Here is a 10,095-nt window from a genome sequence, read left to right on the forward strand (position 1 = left end):
TTGTACATCAACCAGTTTGGCCACAAAGGGAAGTCTCTTTACACACTGCTGAAAAGCAGCCACCTGCATGTTGAAATGAAGTACACTAATTGTTTAATAGTGAACAGGAATGATACACAGTAGATTTAGGTCAGGAGGTAACATGATCTTAGCCAATTAAAAGTACAGCAAGAATTTTAAGTAGGCAAAAACACTAATGATCCCAGTCTCCCATCTGTTGTCTTATAACAGAGTCTTAAACTCCAATCCTGAGGACACTTAAAAATATTCTTAGCCTTACTACCATAAATAATCACATTGATTTCAATGGTACTGCTCACAGTGGTACAGTTAAACAGATACATAAGGTTTACAAAACCAGGAAATGTACTAATAAGGCAGGTCTTATTACTGAGCTTATTTATTCTTTTTTTAAAAGCTGAAATTAAATAAATTAAGGTATTCTACTTTTATATTAACGAACAGCATCACAAAACATACTGACTGCATTTTTTATTATGTTTATGTACAATATAATAAAAGGAATGGATTAATTATAGCAAGAATTGAGTGTTCAAATCCTTTAAACAACTTTGAAAATCTTATAAAAAATTACATAAACTGTTAAAAATCAAGGCTTAAAAGGTTAATTGAGTATGATCTGTACTAAAGATAGGCCTAAATACACCTCAGCTTTATGAATCTTCCTCTGTGCATCTGGATGCATTTATATGAGAAGTGTACTGTGGAGCTAATTAGTTTTGCAGTATATGCCTCGGTGTCTACATGTGGCCATATTAGGCCACAGGAAACTAATAAACTCGACAGCAATGCACATGTAGATGCTGACATGGCTGGCTGGGGCACATGGGTTCTTCAGTGCAAGTACCGCCTGTCAGCTAACCTAGTACTGAAGCACCCTTGTGCCCCAGCCAGCCAAATATCAATAGTAAACAAACTGAAAAAAGAGGACACTTCCTTTTCCAATGTCTTATTTCTGAACCCATATACACATAACTGCATTTCCTTGTTTTAAGGCAAAAACCAAAATGGCATTATTTTAATACCTTGCTTGTCCTATCCCCAATACACATAGTTTAGTTAAGAGAAGACCCTGCGTGATGTTCAATGCCCGCTCACCATCACTGACATGGGGTTAAGATAAAGCCACTCAGCACTTCAAAACTATCAAGCCCCCCATACAAAATGTCACATTTATTGGAAGTAATAATAATCCAGAAATTCTTTAGATCATAATAAAAATGCTGTACAGATTTACATTCCACAACAGACACTGACAGATAACAATTTAGGTGTCAAATCACATGTGCCCAGCCAGCTGTGCAGCTTTTTTCTATAAGCTGTGTACTGGCCTCACCCATCTTCAGGAGGAATACCTGGCTACCAATGGTACAATTATTCTTGCCACGCTGAATGTTTACTACACAAAGACAAACAAAAATAATGCATGGAGTTCAAATGTGCTAAACCAGCACACCGATTTCTTTCCCCTCTGTAAAAATCTCTCTATAAATTTAGGGTCCATCTTCACCACAAGTTTGGAGAACCAAAGCAATGCCCACAAAGTCCTCCGCAGATCCCTGAGCAAGATCACAGCCATACAATCTTCCGTACACACGTATTTCCAGAATGTTATGCAGATCCCCCACCACATGCTGGACCAACTATTGTAAATACTCTGACAAAGGGAGAAATCCTATTGCGAGTGACAGGCTGTTCCTTATTCTAAGTGACATACCGCCAGTAATCTCTTTACATAGGATTAAGGAAGGATTAAACTAAAGGACAAATAGAAGACATTGCAATTGCTCAAATCAGCCTGAAAGCTTGTAAATATTTACAGAATTTAAATAACCTGTAAACTTTCCAAGCATATTTTCACATGCATACAGCATCACAAACTACACGTGCGTATTTTATTCGAGCAACAGTAATGGTCACTACAGATTTTAAAAATACCCATCAGTAACTTTTAAAGAACAAAACAAATAGCAGCAAATCATGAAAAGATGCGTCAGATCTAATCCTGCCAACCTTACTCAGCCACATGAGTGTGAATAAGGGGTTAGTGAACTGACCCATACCAAACATTCACATTTGGTTGCATTTTATTATAAAGCAATTATTATTATTTGAAATAAAAGTTCAATAGCCTTTTTAAAACTTCTGTGTTGGCAATACTCCAGACAGTGCTAGAGCTCCCAAGAAACAGGGCTTCCAGTCTGCACAAATCAGATTTTTTTTTAAAAAGTCATTTTTGGGGGAGGTAAAGCAGGGGGGTGGTTTCCAGCACAAGGGAAGCAACCCAGGCCCTGCAGCCGCTGGGGGAAATGAAGTCCCTGCTGCTATCAAGGCTTCCTGAGGGCGATCCCTTGTTGCGGGCCAGAAGCATGGCTGGGACAGAGCCCCACACACTTCCCAAGGCCAGGCGTTCGAAAGGCAAGCCCTGCCAAAGAGCGCACGGGCTCCCAAGGTGCATCTGTCAGCATCCCAAGGGGGCTGCTCGTCCAACACAAGGCAGCACCCTAAGAATCCCTCACCTCTCCTCTGCCCTTTGGGCCACCGAAGCAGTACCGCATGCCTAGCATTCGGTGCATAGCTGTCAGGGATCCAAAAGCGAAGTGCAGACCAGGTTCTTTGGAAAAACCCAGTCTTAAATAGCTGCACTAGGAAAAGAGATCAGATTTCCCCAAAGAGCCCGGTCTGTCTGAGTCCTCAGTCCCACACGGCTACCACCTCCACCCCCGAAAGCAAGTGAACGGCTTCCCGGGCAGCTCTTCTCTAGCAACCAGCCTGGCCACCGAGGGAAGCCGGGTTACGCATTGGAAAGCTGAGGAGCAGCCCCCAGCCCACCTGCTAGCTTGAGTAGCTGCAGGGGGCCCGGACCTCTCCCCCGCGCCCGCAGCCCACCCCACACTCACTGCCGCGCTCCAAGCCTGTGCGGGCGACGCCGCCCGGGCCGCCGCCGCCAGCCCCGCTCTCTACCGGAGCATCCCAACTGCCCAGCCCAGCTGCCGTAGCGTCTCTTAGGCGACGACGCTGGGAGGGGGCGGAGCCACTCAGAAGACAGACGGACACGCCTCCTCCGACTCCTCACCAATGAGAGGGGGGGTTCGCCGGACCACGTGACTTGGCCGGCGCCGCGTGCCAAGGGTGAGCGCGAAGCAGTTACTGCGTCAGGGCGGAGATAGCGGTGGGCATGCGCGGGAGGGGGCGGAAGTGGCGTGTGCAGACTGGCTGTTAAGCGGTGGGAGTGGGGTGGGGTGGTGTTGCACGGTGGACGATCGTTATTGTATTTGTACTCTCTTTTCAGTCCTGGCACGACGTACCATCACTAGTAGTAAAGCATTCAAAATGTGCATTATGTTTGAGGGAGCTCATCGATTCAGGCTCTGCAAAGCCCCCAAGTCATGCTCAGGGAGTCTTAACTGACTTTTGGGCTTACTGCCAGCGCTTTTTCATGACAGCATATTTCAACAATGAAGACGTGCTTCACTTTGACTGCCTGGTTCTCACTCACAGTCTTACAGTGAGCAATATAAAGTCAATAAGAAGGATGTTTATTTGCATCTTTTTCACAGTGAAGTATTGTTTTTTCAGGCAATGTGATCATTTTGAGCTTCCCACATGATAATTTCAGATTTAAGACCTGGCAATGCTGGGTTTGACAAGGAAGGGCCAGAGTGGGGCCAAGCAGCACCCTTGGGAGCTCAGTGGAGTGCAGGGAGGCTGCCAGGAGCTTCCTCTGCAGGGGGCTCTGGAGGGTCGGGTGGAGGCAGGTTAAACACCATGGTGTTCCAGGGTGCTGAAGTCAAGTGCAGGTTGACTCCTCTCCTGGTCCTCCGTGTGCGACCTGGTCTTTTGGCTTAGGTCAAGCAAGATGGGGCATCTGAACCCCAAGCCCTCTGGGCCTGCAGCATGCACATAGGATGCCTGCCTGGACTTGGGGAATAGACAAAGCCCCAGACCAATGGGTCTGGGAGAAAGGATGCTTGCCGCAGGGCAAAGCCATGCAGTCTTGACAACTGAGCTCTGCTCAGTCAGATTTCAGAACCCGATTTGGATTTTGCCCAATTACATTTGGAAATGACTTGGCCTTGAACGCGATAAAGAAAAAAAAAATGTGTAGCTAAGGACTTGCTGATGCACCAGCTTCTGTCTGGGAAGCTTGCCAAACACCAACCTCACCTTGCCTACACTTTGGACCCCTGCCTCACTTTACACGTGTTGCACACTTTCCTGGTGAATCATGCACAATAAATTTAAAGCGGTTACATCTGCAAAGTAATGCTCATGCAATTAATTGGTGAATCATGTGACACATAGATGAGCCACGCTTGCAGAGTAATTATCGCATGATAAAAAGGCCTATCCAGCTGTAAAATGAGCCCACCAGCCATTTTATGATACAGGGTGGGCACCAGCAGCAGATTGCCAACCGGGGGCAGGGTTCCCCAGCAGCCAATGGCTGCCAGTGGCAGCAAACCTGAAAGTGCCACTGGTGCTTCTCTCGGCACCCCCACAATCTCAGGGAGGCACCTGATGTTACCCCCCACCCCCCAGCAGCAAGGGCCAATCTCAGGGGCACATATGCCTCACCCCCATGCTCTCCCTGCATGTCGCCTATGCTGAACCAGCTATAAAGTTAGTGCTTGAAAATATGTAACAACTCTATACCTTGTTTCTATCCAGCTTTAATTAGAACATGTCACAGGGTCCTCAGATTCACCAAGGATTCCTGTTGGAAACCTCAAAGTCTTAGCACCTAGTGCGTATAAGCTCTATAGAGGCAAGCTGAGTGGGGAGTGTTTAGTATCAGGCCTCCATGTGTCTGGTTTTCCTCAGGCTCCTGAGTAGTTTATATAGTTGGGTACACCTGTTTTTAAATTGCAGCTGGTACCGTGGCTACAGGTTGCCAGGACTCTTGTTGATGAAGCTGCTAGTTTGTGATACAGCTGAGTGCAGCACATGCCAAGGAAAACACACCCCTCCTCTTGAGAGATTTTACATCTACTATTTACTTGTACTGCACCTGTCAACAGCCCAAGACTTCTCTGTGTGTAGAGTACTGAACAAATGACAGTTGTTTGTTTTGCTGGACTTAATCAGTGTTAAATTGAAAATACAGGGTTGCTTTTGGCATAGAGAAAAAAAATAGAATCCAACAGGTACCCGCAGTACTCAGTGTTTGACAGTATTGGGCCCATCATGTTCATAATTGCTCACACCAGTGCTGTCATTAACATTGAGACCACCAATATAATCAAGTCAAACAGGATTTGCACCTGAATTTTTAAGATGAGACACTGGTAGAAGCAAACAATTTCCTTGATAATTTAGAAGGTAAAGTCAATACTGTCTAGAATTTTCCCTCTGCTTGGTCCAAATAAAAAGTAAGAGGTGAACCATTCAAATCCAAATGTCCCCCAAAACAAAAGTATTTTCTGAGCTGTCTCTGTTTGTTTGGTATTAGTGATGCAATAATAAACATGAGCTCCACAAATAGAAAAGGTTCCCTTGGTCCACTTCACACTGCCAGTTGGCCCTAATTAACCACTATCAAAGATGTTTGTTAATAAGATGAATCAATATTTATGTCTGACTCAGGAATAGCATCACCACTACTAAGTTCTATATACACTGGTATGAGTTAACCCTCCAAACACAGCTAAAATAGGTATTATCATCTCAGTTTTACAGGCAGAACAGTTTAGGTTCAAATTGCATGTCTGGTGGGACTCCACTGAACTGCAACATGGATGACTTTGCTGTACTCAGTTTCCCAAGGTGTCTGAAGGAGACTGTTTTTGATCAGCAAGATAGCTCAGGAATGTCTGAATCCTTGTTGTGGGCTGAGAGCACCAGGTTACCTCGTTCTGTTTTTTATGTAGAGTAATATTTATGCAAATACTACAGAACTATGCAAATAATCCCTCCAAAATCAATTGGATGATTCACATGAATAAGTTCTAAATTACATTTTTTGTTCTATCCTGGCCTCAATTTTTAGATGCTTGTTAATGACTGCAGCACAAATTAATTATTAGAATATTAACATTTGCTTTGAATCCACTCTGCTGTTATGAGAATACAAAGTCTCATCCTGTGGAAATGAATTTGAATAACAATGGAACTATTCACAGGAGTAAAGTCCTTCACATACAGAAGGACTGAGGGCAAATGTAAAAGGCCTAAGACCATACCATAATGTTTTTAAAGGGTTGTAACTGACACTGCCAAAAGTCCAATGCTTGTTCTTTTATTAAATTCCAGGGTGTTGCAATATATGGATTTAACCACCGGGAGGTGTAGGCTTCCATGTATGTCAGCCTGTTAGACACGAAGCATCACAGACTTAACATAAGCAACGGCTTCACGGTCCATTATAATCTTCCTGATACCAGCTAACCCCTGTACATCACAGATCATAATGACCCTATTTTACAAGACTGTATTCCATCTGCTATGTCTGCTTCTGTCTCAGAGGCCTGAAGAAAGGTATTGTGATCCCCAAAAGTCTGCCTATGTCTATAATCAACCATGCAGTTGGTCCAGTAAAAGATATCACCCACAAGAATCCTTGCCTTTCACATTCAGTAATTATGACTTTAAGTAATAAATTTACCCTGCAGATGTTGCAAAGTAGTTGACATTAAACCATTTTTACTGGGGGATAACTAATGATTGATAGCATAAAGGTGTGTTTGAGACTGCCTAGCAACCACAGAAACAAAAACTACAGGACTTCAAAGCTGACCGAATATCAGAGTCTTACTGACTTTGCCTAGATTTTACAGTAAACACCATAAAGCCGTGGTTTTAAGTGTTAAAGTACCACTCCGCACTGCCTTCTGCTGTGTGTTAGCAAGTTACAGTAAAATTTCAAGAAGGTACGAAAGACTTATCTTGAACAATGCCTGTCTGCCCAAGGATTTTGAAACCATGTCTTCTCAAGGGTTTTGACGTGGGTTCGTTAATGCAGGTTACCTTAACACAGGTTATAAATACAACCGCTTTGTCCTTCCTAGAATTTTAGGTTAAGTTAATTAACATAGGTTAGTTTAATACAGGTTAAAATACAACTTTTTTCTGAGTAAGGGTGATAAGGGTGTTGTTACATGTTACCCATAGGCTATACTAAGCGTTGGGGATTGTTGAACAGTGCTAATGTCAGAATGAGTTTAGAGTGACTGCGACCATTAAGGTTTAATGCCATCTGTGACCTGCACAACTGTTGCCACTAGAGGTCTGGCAAGCAGAGGTGTGCCTATGAGCTACATTCTCCTGCTCCTGCTTGGCAGCAAGTGCCCACTAGATTACTTCATCATCACCATTGCTGTCTTTTTCATCATTGTCATTGTCCCGTACTGGGCCTTTGAATGTGCAGTGCACAGTGTAGCAGGTAAAAATGACGCAGTCCTTCTTGAGGAACTATCTGAGCTACAATCTGCCCATAAATTGCCACTTCTGCCTGTTGCCCTTAGCAGTAGTAACAGTGATCCTCCCCTAACCCCAGTTTGCAATGAGGTCCAGCACTTCACCGTGACTCCAGTTTGAGGTCTGCTTGATGGGGCTCAGGGGGAACATCCTTTGGTTCATTCTATGCCTCTGGCTGACAAAGGTAGGTAGGTAATAAGTGGCTTGCACTGCTGGCTGCTTGTGCTGATTACATGAGGTTGTACCCCTGAGTGTAGGAAGGTTGCAGCCCCCAGGGCACAAGGGGAAGTTGGCTTGGTGTCAGTACTACTCCCCTGGGCAGTAGAGTTCCAGGGTTGGAAAGTTTGTCCAAACAAAGCAGGAGGTTAGGAGAGGGGACAGTGTATCCTGGAGGACTGGCATTTGGTGGTTTTATCTCCACAGAGTGGTCACAACTTACTGTAATACAAGCTGGGTAACAGCTCAGATAAAGCTCATCCAAAGTGGTGTAACTTTAGAATGCCTAGTGGGTGCTTAGCACTCATTTTCACATTTTAGTGTGTGGACAATTAAGTATTAAGAGCTTGTAGTACAGCCTAAATTTCTTTAAGTCGCATTGTATGGAATATAACTTTACGGAACTCAGCGTTCCATTGTAGCCATTTCTTTTCAGACTAAACCTTTATTACATGTTTTCTAAAGCATACCGTGAATGAAAGAAGACTCTGTGGAGGGCTCTCTCTCTAATCACCACATCTTGTAAAATGAAATCTGGGTATCTGAAGGTTCTTAGGTCAAACATTTTCTGCCTCAGACTTCCTAAACTACACAGAGTTCCTTCCAGTGAACTGTCGGACGCAGATAGGATTAATTGCAGCTAATAACCTTGCAATATAAAATGTATTTGTCTTGGCTTATTCCCTAAGAAATGTGGTGTTTGTGTGAGAAATAGCCTATGATCATGGAATTAGAGACTGTATCATAATTACAGCTGGGAAAATTTTGCAATGAGTATTTTATTCAACAAAAATGCAGTTGTGGGGATCAACCAACATTATTTGCTTTTTTATCAGATTCATTGATCAGCTTCAGGTAAAAACGATTTTAAAATGAAAAAAAGAAAATTAAAAAAGTAAAAATATTTCTATTTTTCATTTTGAAATGATGTTTCATTTATAAATTTGCTTAAATAAACTTTTTAAAAGGTTAAAAATCCTGAACATGCAGCATTTCAGTTCAGGTTACATATTCCAGTCATTTAAATTGGATTATTTTTGTTTTTTTTTTTACTTGACTGAGAAAATTGAAAAATTTAATTTAGATTTACCAGAATCTTTGTTTTTATTTTCCCAGCTTTGAACAGTTAACCAAAAAAATTTGCAGTTTAAATCATAATGTATTAAATCCAGGGAATAGAGTTAGGGTTGTATTTGTAACCTTTGCTTTGTCAGTACCATGACTTGGAGTATTTAATTATGTAGCCTTAGAGCTTTCTTAGCACATATAACATATGTAGGCTAGGTAGATAATGCTTCATGTCACTCTGGTGCTATGTTATCTGTGTGAGGTGATATCCAGGCTGTAATGTGACTAAGCAGTTGCTAATTGTATCAGTGTGTAAAAGCCCACGTAACACAAAACAAAGCCCAAAATAAAACAACAGAGTTCTGCTGCTCTCTGTTTTTTGGCCACCCTCTCCTAAAACTTTCAGTGTCAGAGACTCAGTAAGATTAACTGAATGACTTCAGCATTGAAAACCCTTTGCATAAAGACTAGATACATGGTAAATACTACTGTATATGCAAGATGAGTTTCTTTCCCTCATTTAAGATCATTTCCCATCATCTTAGATTCAAAAGCAAAGCTGCATGGACAGAGGGCAGCTGCTGTAGCTCCAAATCTGGCCCCAACCTCCTGCAGCTGCTGCCTACCCCCCTGTAGCCTCTTGCCCCTACTGGGCATGGTGTGGAATCTATATGCTACCAGCCCAGCCTGGTAGCAGTGACAGTAGCTCAGGCCTGGGCTCCCCCTCCAGGGCCTGGCCTGGAGTGGCAGCCACTGCTGCAACAGCTGCTACTCTGCTATCAGGCCAGACTCGGGCTAGACAAACCACATGCTTTGTGCCCCAGGTTGGAGCAGGGTCAGAGACATAACCCTGCTTAACCTGCACGTCCAAACTATTATGAAAATGTATGTGTTGCCGGCACAAGGTGCCCGAGGGAGGCAACAATTGGATTCGTTGCCCGGTGTGCGTCGTGCCAAATAAACACACTGGGGGGAGAAGTAGACAGAGTTTATTTGAGCTCAAGTAAAAGGCGCAGGGAGACTGTATGGTCTCCAATCCTGCACCCCTAGCCCTGCAACAGTGTATATTTATACCTTGGTCATTTTCTGCGGTATTTTTCCACTAGCTGGCTCCCCCCCGCCCTTTTCCTCCTCCCTTCTCTCTCTGAGTGGTGCCCTTGCATTCCACAGATAACAGTTTTTAGGGAGTTTCAGCTTGCTTGCTACTCATCCTGTTTTCCAGTATTACAGGAGGTTACAAAAATTCAAAGAAAGGGTTACAAAGGTTCGGGGGGGGGCCCTGGCTCGCCTGGGCCTAGAGCAGAGGGGCTTCATCGACACTCGTGGTCTTCCATCCCTCTGAGTTACCTAGGGTTATGCCCAGTGACACCAACA

General features: G+C 43.6%; 1 protein-coding gene across 3 annotated transcripts in view; it reads right to left on the reverse strand.

Annotated features, from left to right (window-relative positions):
- Positions 1–3,027, reverse strand: part of MAK (male germ cell associated kinase) — a 44,736-nt gene extending 41,709 nt beyond the window's left edge. For all 3 annotated transcript variants that reach the window (XM_019543201.1, XM_019543192.1, XM_019543183.1), the window contains exon 1: positions 2,922–3,027. The gene's annotated coding sequence lies outside the window, so the exon portion shown is untranslated. The remainder of the gene's footprint in view (positions 1–2,921) is intronic.
- Positions 3,028–10,095: the final 7,068 nt, after the last annotated feature.

The sequence above is a fragment of the Crocodylus porosus genome, unplaced genomic scaffold (genome assembly GCF_001723895.1).
Source record: "Crocodylus porosus isolate Cpor-Errol unplaced genomic scaffold, CroPor_comp1, whole genome shotgun sequence".
Taxonomy (NCBI): Eukaryota; Metazoa; Chordata; order Crocodylia; family Crocodylidae; genus Crocodylus; species Crocodylus porosus.